Here is a 15,451-nt window from a genome sequence, read left to right on the forward strand (position 1 = left end):
TAATGCAATTAACGTAGTACAGCACGCTTAAATGATTTAAAACTTCTTTTATTCTCGCCGGAGCGCCGGGCTCCGTGACCGTTACAATAGCGGTCGGCGCCTCTCTCAAGATGGCCGCCTTCCACTTCCTCTTACTCCCTTCCTGTTCCGGTGACGGAACTAGAGCGTTACCACATACGTCCATTACATATCTTTTAAGGAAATTGATAAGTGAATCCAAAAAAAGGAAAGGCAACTGTGAGTAAGGAGTAAGTCAGCCATAACAAGTGGAAGCTCTGATGTATCTGGGATTAGCAAGCGGCTAGAAGTTGGAAGTTCAAAAGTCTATGAAAGATCTTGTCATATGGTGCTAGGAAAAAATTAAAGTTGAAGTGAGCAGACACTTTAGGATGTCTGAGGAAGAAAAGAAAGTCCCATAAAGATGGTAATTGTTAATCAAATGGTGCCCCCAACCTATTTTTGAGAATACCAATCTCACAATGGGCCTACTAGACAAGGGGGCCTCCTTTACTTTATATGACTTTAGGATGTCTGCCAGTGACAGGATGAACTAAACGAATCTGCAGAACATCACAACTGTCGAATGGTCACAGTCTGTGCAACCAATCCTATAAGGAGCTATGTACTTTGAACGTTCTCTTAGTGGGCACATGCTGACAAATAAGGATGAGCACAGTACTTCTTAGTACAAGCTTTCAGGACACCTGTAAACTATGTTCTGCATGTGTGTATTAATTTCTTAAAGCGGAGTGTTCAAAATCCCAGAAAGCAATGAAAAGTAATGCAGTTCTCAGGATTTAAAATGGGGTACAACTCACTTGCTAAACATCATTTTATTTGGTGCCCTGAGCGTCCTCAATTAAAAAAAATGGTTTCTATGAGACCATTTTCAAAACCATTTATTTTCTCACGAGGACCAGTGGGCACTCTAGTGACCGAAGCACTGACAGTGCATTTACACACGTCTTTCACAGTTTTTTCCCTATTCTCACCTCTGAGAATTCTATGAAGAAGCACACACTTTTTCTTTTGCTCAAGAAAGTTATCGATGATGATAAAGTGGGTGAGCTAGTGAGTACCAACCAGCAAGCCCCCCTTGGTGATACTACCGTGAAGTACTTTCTGACCTTTCCCACATTTTTTTACAAACTGTGCCAACACAAATTTTTCTTTCATATGGTATGTCGTGTATTTACGTTTATCCTTAAATTGAACAGTTAGACAAACAGGCCAGTGGTAGCGTGCCTTGCCCGTGAAGAAGTTTTAACATTTCTTATAAACTGCTCAGGTGTTTTTAGAATATATTTAATTGTTCAGAACCAGTCAGGTTTACTTGTGTTTGTAGACTGTTGAGTGTGTGTGGGGTGGGGGGGCGGTGGGGGAGGGCAGCCTAGGGCACTTAAAGACTGTCTAACATAAGTTAGCCAGGGGCTAGATGAAACACGATCCAGCTTTATAATGCCTTTTATGATGAGTTGATTTAACTGTACAGAATTTCTTTTCCATATTGATATCCATAATAGTAGAGGGGCCATTTTAATGGTGTCGGTTAAATAGGGCAAGCCTAATTCTTTGTGGGATGTAAAATTGGAGCATGACCCAGTGAGGGACAATAACCTTTTTAGGTCTCGCCTATTATATCCCGTAGAGATAAATAGATGAGATTATAGTAAGCGGAAAAGAAAAGTCTACCTAACCTGCGGATCGCGTACAGTTCATGCGAGCTATGCACGTGCATAGAGCCAGCCGCATCGCACACCACCATTTGTCTGTGCCTCGGCATCGGACTTCAAAGGCTGCTGCCCCCTCCGCGTGCACATCGCACACCACCATTTGTCTGAGCCTTGGCATCAGACTTCAAAGGAATGCACTCCCGCTCCCCCCGCCACAGCAATGCCGGGAGCTTGGTTTTTATTGCATCCATTTCGTGGGGAAGCTGTGTTTTGTTCGCCGTTCTCTGCACCTTTCTCGTTTTTTTTTCTGGACGAAAGTGAAAGCCTACCGTGCTTGTTTACAGTCGCCTTGCTCCTCAAATGCTGTTGCTGTATTGCCATCTCTAGGGACACTCAGCTTGAAAACACTTGACTTGCTCTATTCTCTCTGTCTTATGATGTCTGCCCTGCCACCATTTACTTCAGACCCTCACACACCCTCACCCTCACACCTCCTCACACTCACACACCCTCTCACCCTCACTCACCCTCACACCCTCACACACCCTCACTGACCCTCACTGAACCTTACCCCCTCACCCTCACAACCCTCTCACCCTCACACACCTCCTCACTCTTACACCCCATCACCCTCATACCCCCTTATCCTCACCCTCACACACCCTCACCTCACCATCACTCACCCTCACTCATCCTCTCACTCCCTCTCACCCTCACACCTCCTCGCATCCCCTCAACCTCACATCCCCCAACCCTCCCTCACACCCTCACCCTCATACCCCCTCACCCTCACACTCCCTCACCCTCACACCCCCTCACACCCCCTCACCCACCCTCACCCTCTCACCCACCCTCACCCACCCTCTCACCCTCACCCACCCTTTCACCCACACACACCCACACCTTCACACACCCTCACCCCCTCACCCTCACACACCCCCTCATCCTCACCCTCACACACCCTCATCCTCACACCCCCTCACCCTCACACACCTTCACCCTCATACACCCTCACTCACCCCCTCACCCTCACATACCCTCACACCCCCTCTCATCCTCACACCCCCTCTCACCCTCACACCCCCTCACCCTCACACCCCCACACCCTCACACCCCCACACCCTCACACCCCCACACCCTCACACACCCTCATACCCTCTCACCCTCATACCCCCTCACCCTCACACACCCTCTCACCCTCACACACCCTCTCACACACCCTCACACACCCTCACCCTCACATCCTAACCCTCACACCCCTCACACCCTCACACACCCTCACACCCCCTCATCCTCATACCCTGTCACCCCCTTCCCCCTCACCCACGTCACCCTCCCTCACCCTCACACCCTCACCTTCACCTTCACACACCCTCCCTCACACCCTCTCACCCTCACACACCCTCTCACCCTCACTCACCCTCTCACACCCCCTTACCCTCACACCCCCACACCTTCACACCCCTCACCCTCACACACCCCCTCACCCTCACACACCCCCTCACCTTCACTCCCCCTCACCCTCACACACCCTTACCCTCACACACCCTCACCCTCACACACCCTCACACATACTCACACACCCTCACCAGCATAGCGTAACAAAACATAGCATAGCATAACAAAACAAAGCATAGGATAGCGAAACAAAACTGCATAACAAAACATAGCATAGCAAAACAAAGCATAGCATAATAAAACACAACAAAGCATAGCATAACAAAACATAGCATAGCATAACAAAGCATAGCATAGCAAAACACAAAACATAGCATAACAAAACACAACAAAACAGCATAGCATAACAAAACAAAGCATAGGGTAGCAAAACTAAACATAGCATAGCATAACAAAACAAGGCATAGGACAGCAAAACAAAGCATAGCATAACAAAACATAGCATGGCATAACAAAACATAGCATAGCATAGCATAACATAACAAAACATAGCATAACAAAACACAACACATAGCATAACAAAACATAGCAAAACACAACACAACAAAACATAGCATAGCTTAACAAAACATAGCATAGCAAAACAAAACATATAATAGCATAGCAAAACCTAGCATACCAAACACAACAAAACATAGCATAGCATTACAAAACATAGCATAGCAAAACAAAGCATAATAAAACAGAACAAAACATAGCATAGCATAACAAAACATAGCATAGCATAGCATAAGAAAGCATAGCATAGCGAAGCATAGCATAACAAAACATAGCAAAGCATAACAAAACACAGCATAGCATAACATAACAAATCAAAGCATAGGATAGCAAAACATAGCATAGCATAACAAAACAAAACATGTGATCGCAAAACAAAATATAGCATAGCATACAGCATCACTCCGCACCACCACAGCATCATTCAGGGGCACCCCAACATCACTATGTGCTACCACAGCATCACTGAACGCCACAGCATCACTCGTTAGCCATCACAACATCACTCAGCGCCACCACAGCATCAATCTGTGCAACCATTCAATTCAATTCAAAACAAGCTTTATTCAGTTGGAAAAAACAACCATAAAACCACAATATAACATGTGACAGTTTAAAATTAATAAAATCGACAAACGTGATAAAAAGACATACAGTTAACTATTTTCCAATATGTGTCATACATTGTATTGGTTCTTTACATAATTAGAGTTGATAAGCACACCAGGGCTTCGCGAAGTGCAGTTTAAAGTACATAGATTGTATCATAACTCCGGATGTAAACAATAAACACATAGCGGCGTAACATGGTTATAAAAACGGAGTGAGTTTAAAGTGCATAGATGGTATCATAACTCCAGATGTAAACAATAGACTCATAGCAGGGTAACATAGTTATAAAAACGAAGGATAGGAAAACATGGGCTTAAAGAACAATATCTAACGTGCAAGGTGCAGGGTGGTAAAATTTATATTAGAACAGCATACTCTTTCTGGTCTTAATTGTGCTTAAGATATATGTGGCAGTATAATAACAAATCTATGGTTCTTTAAGTGCATAGCAGCATTAATGGTATTAGTTTCATAGACCTCGTTCAGTGATTTGCGCAATATAAATACATTTACATTTACATTTACATTTACATTTCCTAAACAAAGGTTTGAGGTATACAATCCTAAGGGACAGAAATAGGTCACATAAAAACTGAAAGTGCATTGTGCTCTGTTTGGTAATCCCAAGGCAGGAGCAGGGGGAAACAGGGTACTGTTTCATCATAGGAAGCGCAACCAGACGGTGCACAAGATGTAGCCTCAATCTTGTTAATACATAACGGTGGGAAGATCTTGTGACGAATGAAAGATAGGCTTGAAAACCCACTGTATCTATGTATTGATGGTAAAACTGATAAGTGGTTTGTTTCCTTGTTGTTTCCCTCCTACATACATTCTTATGGGACAAGAAAGTGCTTTTTAGCTCCTGTTTTGACATGGCTGGAGTTACATTATGCAATCCCGAAATAGATTGATCAAAAATGACCCGTGAGTTTTAGTTAAATAATTTAGCCAAGGTATCTTCATGTAATTTTCCTTGCGTAGACAATCATTTATAATGGATTTAGTAAAAATAGTCTCCTCTTTTAGCGATAGTGATCTCCATAAATGGAGCGGTCTCAAGGCTATTAAATCCCTCAGATAGTTAAGACCGACCTTGCAATGGGTACGTTCTGAGGAGGCTGAGGCCGGGAGGCATAAAAGCTTCTTTAAAAAGGATTTCTCTTCCACCTGTATATCATGACAAGATTTGTATCCCCAAAGCCCAGCCCTGTAAAGTGCAACAGACGTGCATATCGCTTTATATATCTCAATCATATCTTTAATACGGCTATCCCCCAGATTGGTAAAAAATTTAAAAACACAGTATATGATCTTCCTCAATTTGGCCTTAACCTGGGTTGTTTCCTACTTCCATTTCCTATCCGAAGAAGAGGAAATACCCAAATAACAAAAGTTATCCACGTTTTGTGTTTTGTTACCCTCTATAAAAAAAGGTTTCTGACATTTAGGTTTCGGACCGCAAGCCATTGAAAAGGTTTTTGTTTTATTAATCAGCATCTTCCTCTTTTTAATAAAAGCTGCAAAACCATCTAATAACCTCTGAAGGCCAATCGGTGTTCTATGAAGTACCGAAAAATACCACCTCCCAATTAGAGTTATATTCACAACCAATCCCATTCCCGTTACCAATAATCAGTCGGTTGGCAGTGCAGAAGGTCCAATCGTTTATTATTACAAACAAACTCTGCCAGAGGAGCTCCTTGCGACCTAACCCCAAGAGGTCTGCCAAGAAGACTGCTGGCACATTATCAGAACATCACATATATACAGTTACATTCTCGAAACCGTTACCCAAGATGGAAAAATACAAGTTGGTACAGGTTGGTGCAGAGGGAAAGACCATATATGGGAGACAAAGCGCTCTTGGTTTAGCTCATCCTAGATTAGCAAGGTCGTACGGGTGACTCCCTTCTGCTAACTCCGAGAGAGTCCACCCCTCCAGGAATGTGCCTATCGGGGCTCCTCCTACTACCTATAACCTTGGCAGGCCTAACAAGCAGAGACAGCAGTTTTGCAACAGTTGGGCTATTTCTCATGAGAACGACTTTGGTGCAAGAAATGAATGGGGTCTGCTAATATAGGGCTTCGAGCGAGGCCACAAAATGGCGTCGGTCAAGTCAAGCAAGTGTAAAACGTGCAAACCTAAATTAATGCGATTTGGGTGTATGCTAGTGTTTGCGTACCTGAGGTGAGTAATCTAGATACATCATGCTAATTCTTAAACATTGATTATATGCTTCACATAACCGGAAATCAATTCCGGTTCCTCATCTAGATAAAAGCACGGCATCATCCGCGTAAAGCAGGACTGGCACTTCCTTGCCCTCCACAATTGGTGGAGTCCGCCTTTTATCTTCTTAAGTATAGCATTAACTTCATTAATAAATAAAGTTTAAAAAAATGGGGCAAGAACACAGCCTTGGCGAAGGCCGCGTTTTACATTAAAATTGGGGGTACATTCACCCTTCTGGCCATAGCGAACTTTGGTTGATAGGTTTTCGTACAACCTGGCCAGAAAATAAATAATAGGTTTAGGGGCCCCAAGATTGAGTAAAATGGGCCATAAAACTCCATGATCTACCAAATCAAATGCACTTCTTAAATCCACAAAACATAGAAAAAGCCGATCCTGTTTGACTTTAGTGTATTTACCAATTAAAAGCTCCAAATTAATACACTGTTCCAACGTGCCAAACCCCTTTCTAAAACCGTATTGCACCTGTGCCATAATATCATTATCCAAAACCCACTCCTCCAGTCTTAACAATAGGACTCTACTCATAATTTTTACTGAGGAGTGGAGTAAAGAGATCAGACGGTAATTTTTTACTTCAGATTTATCGCCTTTTTTATAAATGGGAATAATAACAGATCCTCCCAACCCCCATGAGGGCGGACAACCCTCAGTTACAGCTGCATTAAAACTCTAGTAAGTATGGGTCCCCACAATTCCGGTATGGATTTGTATACATCAATGGGTACACCATCAGCACCTGGTGCTTTCCCCCTCTTTACTATTTCCTATACCTATAATGACTTCATCCAGGGTTATATCAAGTGAGATAATGGGCCAATTGAGTTGGGTATTTAAATCTACCGAGGATATACAGCTAGGATTAAAGATACTGGAGAAATAGGCCACACATTCCTCACAGCTCACATAGGTCAAAAGTTCTGGGACAGATTCAGTTTTAAATAAATTAGAATTCACTGTATCTCAGAAAAGCTTATTGTTTAAGGTTTCAGCTGCGAGCACAAGGTAGTCCAACGCCTCTTGTTGAAGCTCCTTCTTCCTATGTTTTACATTAAACTTATATTCTACTCTAAGCGCGTGGACTGCTGTACTGTCCCTTGGTTTATTCGTAAGTGCTAATTTTAGGCGGTTCAGAGAGGTAGTACAAGAGTGATCAAACCAGCCCCTGGCCTGTATTTGTTTCCTAGATGACGTCACGGTCAGTAGTTTAGTGATACAAGCATTGATCTTAAGGAAGTTGGACAGGATCTTGTATGGTTCAGTACCAAATAATAAGCTGTCGTCTATTTCGATGCCACACGCCTGAAATTCTTTTTTACAATTCACAGGAGTTGGCGCCTCTCCTTTTTATTCTAGTACCATTGGGAGGTGACGGAATGATGTTGTTCATGGCAGTACATGATTCGGCTGACTTGCGCCCCCATATAAGCATGCGCATTGTAATCGAATTATGGTCACTCATAGACAAATCAACAACCTGCGGGGTGGAACATAGATTTGCAATATTAGCAGATCTTCCTGTAAAAGTTGGAATCTCCTGTCCGCTCCCATCCTTAGCACATTGCAGAATATCCAAATCAAATTCAGTCAGTACTGCATTCAGGGTATTACCATAAATAGTATGTTGAAAATGTAAAAAATCATTGCCCTCTTCGTTTTGGTACCCACACACTGTGCAACCATTCAACGACACCTGGTTCAAATATGTTCTCTCAATGATTCAAGCTTTATTACAAATGTAACAAAAAGATGTTAATATTTCACTTCTGTTCTAGGATTTTCGTCACAACAAAATACACTGAACATAATCTTCACAAAAGTTATTTACAAAACTTTAAGCTATTGCCATTATAATTTACAATCACTTTTATTTACGTATTAATTATTGAAAAAAAATTAAAACCCATTATTATTTGTAATATCAATACATGTAAGTCACGTAAATGCAACACATTACATTACAAATGCTATAGGTTTCACATTTGCGAAAGGTATATTATTATTATTATGCTGTTTTGTTACGCGCTCAATTACTACCGGAGTATCCTGGCGCGAAATGAGAAGGAAAAAACAGAAAAGGAGACGTAAACTATAAGGAACAGCTAAAAGGCCAACCTGAACAGATGGGTTTTCAAAGCTTTTTTAAACAGGCCAAAGTTCAGGGTAGATCACAAGAATAATGGAAGGTCATTCCAGGCAGAAGCGGCCTTTACCGCAACCGACTGCCTCCCAGCCGGGAACGCTGGAAACGAGGGACCTGCAGCAGATGTTGAGCAGCAGAACGCAGAAGTCTGTTGGCACAATAGCGGCTAAATCGCTTCATCAAATAGGCAGGACCATGGCCGTTTATAGCTTTATGCGCCAGTGTGAGAATTTTAAAGGTGATCCGTTGTAGAACTGGCAACCAGTGCAATCTCTGCAAATGGTTCTTTACGCTCACACGGCTAGAGATATTACATAGAAGTCTGGCGGTAGCATTTTGGATTACTTGGAAACGCCTCACCAGATAAGCCGGGGAGCCGCTCAGCAAGGCGTTGACGTAGTCAAGGCGCGAGAGAATTAAAGCCCTCGCTACTGACTCTCTTGCTGTGGAAGGAAGATACGGAAAAAACTTGCGTAGCGCTTTAAGGGTCCTATAGCAACCCCCTGTCAGTTTCTTAATGTGCGCCTCGAACCGGAGGTCTTCTACGAACCAGACCCCCAAATTCTTGGCGGGAACATTAACTGAGCAGGGCATCGGAAAGCCAACCGGCCAAAGTAAATCTCTAAAGCTAGGGGGAAATTGACCATACAACAAAATTTCCGTCTTATCCTCATTACATTTCAATTGTGAGGCAGCTAACCAATTAAAAACCGAGGAAAGATAGGACTGAATCAGCGCTGTGTCTAGGACATCGCTAGGCCATGTAAAAAGCAGCTGCGTGTCATCCGCATAGGCAATAATTTTGCCCCCCAGTTGTTCGGCCATCTTTATCAGGGGGTTAAATAAACATTAAAAAGCAAAGGACTCAACGCAGAGCCCTGAGGGACCCCCGTTGAAAGAGGATTAGCCGTGGATGAAAAGGGGGGAAGCCAGACCTGCTGGGATCTGGACGAGAGAAAAGAACTCAGCCAGTCTACAGCCAAGCCCGTATAACTATTGGCATTGTAAATGACAAAGCTATTAATTTCGCTATTTTCAAAAACAAAACATAAATAAAAAATGTGTCATTTTACAATACCAATAGCTCAAACTTTCATAATGCACGACCTATTGCATTTCAAATGCTTGTTGCAAATGTATCTTCTGTACTCTGTAGTGTCTCCACTTGTACTATGCCCCAAATTGCTGCCCCGTAGGTAGCTATGGATATCGTTTTCACGAAATAGATTTCCAACATTTCTTGAATTCGTTAATTTCCTACATTTTTAGCGAACTTAAAAACGGCAGTTATACTTTTAGACATTAGATTCACTCTATTTCTCACCATCTCATTCCATTTCAGTTTACCGTCAAATAACACTCCACAATACATAAAATGATCTACTCTTTCCAGCTTTCTTCCATCTATTTGGAACCTCAGTGTTCTTTTCTAATTGCTACCCACAGCCATAACAAAGGACTTTGATTTATTGCCATATAGGCTAAGGTACACCATATATGCAGAATACGTTCCTAACGAGGTTTGTAAGGCCATTGGGGTTCTGTCCAATAGAACCGCATTGTCTAAGGTCCGCCATATAAGCCGAATAAGTTCCTATTGAGATTTGTAAGGCCATTGGGGTTCTGCCCAATAGGACCACATCGTCTGCATATGGCATATTAGGAAATGGCAAAATTGCAGCAAATAGTACATCTTTACATATTTCAGTGAGAACCTAATTTAGCTTAGTAGTATACAATGAAAATAAAAATGGTGCAAGAACGCAGCCCTGTCCAATGCCCTTTTCAATTTTAAAGGGCTTTCACAATTCCCCTTGTTTCCCATAGCGGATCAACGCCCCTACCTCTGTATAGAGCTGTCTTATGAATATAATTCTTGAGGGATCCACCCCCATTATTTCCATGATGGATCACAGTCGTAGGCCGAAGACAGATCCATGAAGGCCATATCAAATTGAGCTTTCTTTACAAAGGCATGTTTGGTTGTTATTAGAACTAAATTAAGACACTGGCCCAGCGTCTCTCTCCCCTTTCTAAAGCCATATTGTTCCTCAGCAAGGACATTATTTTCCATCACCCATTCCTTCATCCTGTTAAGTAATAGTCTGCCCATTCATTTGGCTGTACTATTGTTGTAATCTTACCTTGATCATAATGGTACCTTCCGCCCCCCCCCCCCCCCCTCCTTCCTTTTCTGTTCCTTGGTTTCTCCCCCTGAGAGCTGACAATAGAATGTTGACACCTGAGTTCAGTTGTGGAGAGTGGATGGCCAAATAAACAGGACTTGGCGTGCTTCTGGGCATTGAAACATTTTAAATTCTTCTTGTGGGGGCTGAACTTCACTATTCATACGGACCACAAGCTTCTCACTTCTACCTTCACGGTGAAGGGCATGATTGCTCAGGGAGTGTCAATGTTATTTATCCTAAGTGTGATGTATCCTTGAATAACAATACTGTAACCATGTATGCTGACTCATATTCCCCTTTCACTTTGTCAAACAAGAAAGATTTTGAATGCTGTAGAGTAAATGGCGGGGACACCTTACAGAATGCTGACATTTCACCCACAGCCTACAACTGAGAGCCCATTCCCTACTAGGTATGAAGGAGATGTGTATCAAGTTCAAGGGCAGGAATACATACGAGAAGGTATACATTGTGGAGTTGGGATTCAACCTGTTGGGGTGGCAGCATAAGAAGGAACTGGGCATCCTCCTGGGTCCCAACTAGGAAGAGCAAGTGCTACTTACGGCAGACAAAGTGGAAGATGGAAGCATATGTGAGAAGTTACCAAGTCTTTTTTGTGAAGAGCTGGGCTTATTGCATGATTTCCAACATAAGATAAAACTCAAGACCCATGCTAAACCGGTAGTACATAAACTACACCCGTGCCACAACAAATGAGAGAGCCTCTGGAGAAAGAGCTTAACAAACTTTGCAAAATGGGAATCATACAACCGGTGGAATGTTATGAATGGGTGGCGTCAGTTGTGATCGCCACCAATTCCAACAGTGAAAGCATCCGTCTGTGTGTAGATTTGAGGAGCCTCAATGAGAGTATCTGGATCAAGAGATACCCACTGCCTAACATAAACAAGATGCTCAGCACCATTTCCCAAGCTAAATATTTCAGTGTAATCAACTTATGAATGGCCTATCATCAGGTGGACCTTCACCCAGAATCCAGGTCACTCACTACATTCGTAACCCTCCGGGGTGCATACATGTTCAGGAGAATGCCGTTTGGATTAGCATCCGTTGCTGCTGTGTTTCAGAAGGCCATGCAGCAAATATTGGAAGGAGTTAACTGCACTATATGTTTCTAGGACGACATCTTGGTGTATGATCGCAACATGGAGGACCATGACAATACACTTAGACTTGTGTTCAAAAGGCTCATGGATTCAGGGATGACTGTACAGAAGAACAAGTACAAAATAGGAGTGACGACTGTCAACTACCTGGGGCATACTATTTCCGAAGAAGGGTTTAGGAGAAAAGCAGCCTTCTCAATGCAGTGAAAGATGCTCCCTGTCCAAGAAACAAAGAGGAACTCAGGCAATTCTTGGGATTGATGGAATATATGGCAAAGTATAACAACTTTTCATCCAAGTGTGAACCAGTGCCAGAACTTTTAAAGAAGAACAAGGAGTTTCAATGGGAGGAGCAACACAAATGTGTAGTGGATGCTGTCAAAGAAGAGCTATTGAGTTCGCTGGCTTTAGGGACATTTAAACCTCTTGATAAAATTATCCTCACTACAGATGCGTCTAACAAAGGGTTAGGGGCCACCCTGTCTAAAATAAATGGGAAGGAAGACAGGATAATTGCCTTCCCTTCCCGCTGTCTTACAAACGCAGAGAAGAACTACTCTGTAATTGAAAAGGAGACCCTGACGTGCTTCTGGGCAGTAAAGCATTTTAAATTCTTCCTGTGGGGGCTGAACGTCACCATTCGTATGAACCACAAGCATCTCACTTCTATCTTCACTTCTGAAGGGCATGGAGAATTGCACTCCAAGCATAGGAAGGTGTTTTCTGGGTTTAGAGAACTATAATTTCAAGGTGAAATACCTTCCTGGAGAGGATAACAAGATCGCAGACTTTCTATCCAGAACACCCTTAGATGTGGAACAGCCTGAGGAAATGCTGAACAGCCCCATCATGATGATAGACAACCCCACCATCACAGAGGAGGAATGGAACAAATACATGGAGAAAGACAAGAAGATGGTCAGACTAAAGGTTTTACTGAGAGAAGGATGTCCTAGCAAATGCAGCAATCTACAACCAGAACTCCGAGACTACTGGGAGGTCAGGAATGAGTTTAGCATCATTAAGGACGGAGTCTATCGTCAGAACAGAGTAATACCACCAGAGGGCCTCAGAAGAAGAATAATGGAGCTGGCACATGAAGGACATTTAGGATGGAGTCTAACCAAGAACAGAATACACGCAAGCTTTTGGTTCCCCAGGATGGACGCCAGTTGCTGTACCTCTCAAACCATGGACAGAACTGGCCATGGGCATAATTGGGCCCATGGACAACCTAAGAGTCCAGAAGAGGTTCATGTTGGTCTAAACCAACTACACCTCATATTGGATTACCCAGAAATGTGTTCATTGTGTAAACACCCACATGGTACTAGAATTTCTCAAAAATGTCTTCTCAAAGGAAGGTATACCTTCAGTCTTGGTCACAGACAATGGGGTACAGTTTACGTCGCAAACAATGAAAGATTTCCTAGAAAACATGAAATGATGGCCCTGTTTTGTGCAAAAGCTAACGTCCTAGTCGAAAGGACAAACAGACTGATTTAGGAACACATCCAACTGGCCATTGCCAACGGTCACGAGCTAGAGACATCGCTACGCGACTGTCTGGGGGCATATCACACCACGCCCAACCAGGTAACAGGAATCTCCCATTTCGGCTCACTCAGGAGGAGGGAACCATGCACCAAATTTAACCCTAGTTGGTTGGGTGGAGGTAGGGCTGTGAACACGAACCATGAGGAGGTGGGGAGGAAGGTTGAACTGCACCAAGCTAAGTACAAGGAATGGCACGACAAAAAGCATGGGGTCAAAGCTCCCATGTGGAAAGTAAGCAATGTGGTGCAGATCAAGAGATGTGTGTAAGAACTCCACAGCCAAAGTAAGTTCTATTCCCCTTGTCGCATTGTAAAGGCTTTCAACAATGTAGTGAAATTCGACAATGGCCAATGATGGAGTTGCGACAGAGTTGTGAAGTCCCACATGTTTAAATGATTGGAGATCTTTAATGTTTACGTTGCGTTGTATAGGGAGGGAAGTGTGTTGTAATTTTACATTTTTCATAATGGTACCTTCCGACCCCCCCTTCCTTTTCTGTTCCTTGGTTTCTCCCCCTGGGAGCTGGCAATAGAATGTTGACACCTGAATTCAGTTGTGGAAAGTGGATGGCCAAAAAAACAGGACTTCTGTACATTTTGGATCCTGTCATATTTACGTCATTTTTCAACAACTATGTATTAGAGCGATTGAGCAATAATTTACAGGATTTGAGCCATCACCCTTCTTGTAGGTTGGAATTATTAAAGCTTGCTTCCAGGATAACAATGGGCCTATTTTGGCTATTGCATCACTATGGTCAGGAGGGGTACCCAACAGTGGCTCATTGTCGAGGAAGATATCCAGCGGGACTCTGTCTGGGCCAGCAGCTTTCAAGGTAGCGAATTGTGACAGAGCAAGATCTATTATTTCAACGGTGAATACTAAGGCAGAGCTGTCACAACCGGTGTTTTTAAAACCTCAAGATTACTGTTTTCCTGTTTTTGGAATATATTCTGAAAGTGTGTTAACCATGTACCCTCATCTATATGAAGGTCCAGAGAAGGCTCACCCTCTTCCCGTAGAAAGGGAGAATTAACCATTTTCCAGAAAGCCTTGCTGTCGTAGTTGATCGAGGCTTGCCTTAACTTCTCCCAGGGCTCTACTTCTACTTGCTTTTTCCTATTTTCCCTAATTGTGTTATATATGGTTCTGATATTCCTAATAAGGTCTTTATTTCTCGGTCGCATTTGTAGCGCTTTACAGAGGTTAGCTGAGGCTTGAGGGCAATTCTTCTCAAACCACCAGCTGGGGAGGGGATTATTCTGTGACATTGGGCAAGTTAATTGGCATCTAATGTAATATAAGATCTTACCAAATGCCTTGCTTACCTTACTTTCATTTCTTTGTGGATCTAAACATAGGGAGAGCCCCAAATAATTAGAGGACACAATCTCAGTGAGTAGTATATTCTCGACTTTCTCACATTTTAAAATATATCTATTTTTTCTAGATAAGATCGGGTTGGGTACACCATTGTCCCATGTTTTCTTAGAGACACTCCAGCGAAAAGTATATATGATTATAGCATGAGCACTAGCCTCTGTCATCTTAACCTTGAGCTTTTTAAGATTACTACTAAGATTGCCGGATGTGATTCTATAATCAATAGTTGAGGAGGATCCTGCCTGGTTTAAAGTAGGGTCCATTACACCCTTTGAGATGTTTATTGTGTTTGATTATAATTGCTAGATCCTAGGACATCAAAATGCTGTTTAAAGCATTGCCATAAGTTAAATGGTTAAAATTACTAATTTTATCCCCATTTTGATCTGTTACTTCACATAATTGGGATCAGTTCTCATGCAACTATATATAATAAAATCACCCACCCAGATGATATGTATGGGTTTGGGAAGGTGATAGATACAATCTTTCATGGATCTTCCGAAACCTTCACCCATGATGCTGGGTTAGCAAAATTGTTATTATAATAATTT

This window comes from Lissotriton vulgaris, chromosome 1_2, assembly GCF_964263255.1.
Source record: "Lissotriton vulgaris chromosome 1_2, aLisVul1.2, whole genome shotgun sequence".
NCBI lineage: Eukaryota > Metazoa > Chordata > Amphibia > Caudata > Salamandridae > Lissotriton > Lissotriton vulgaris.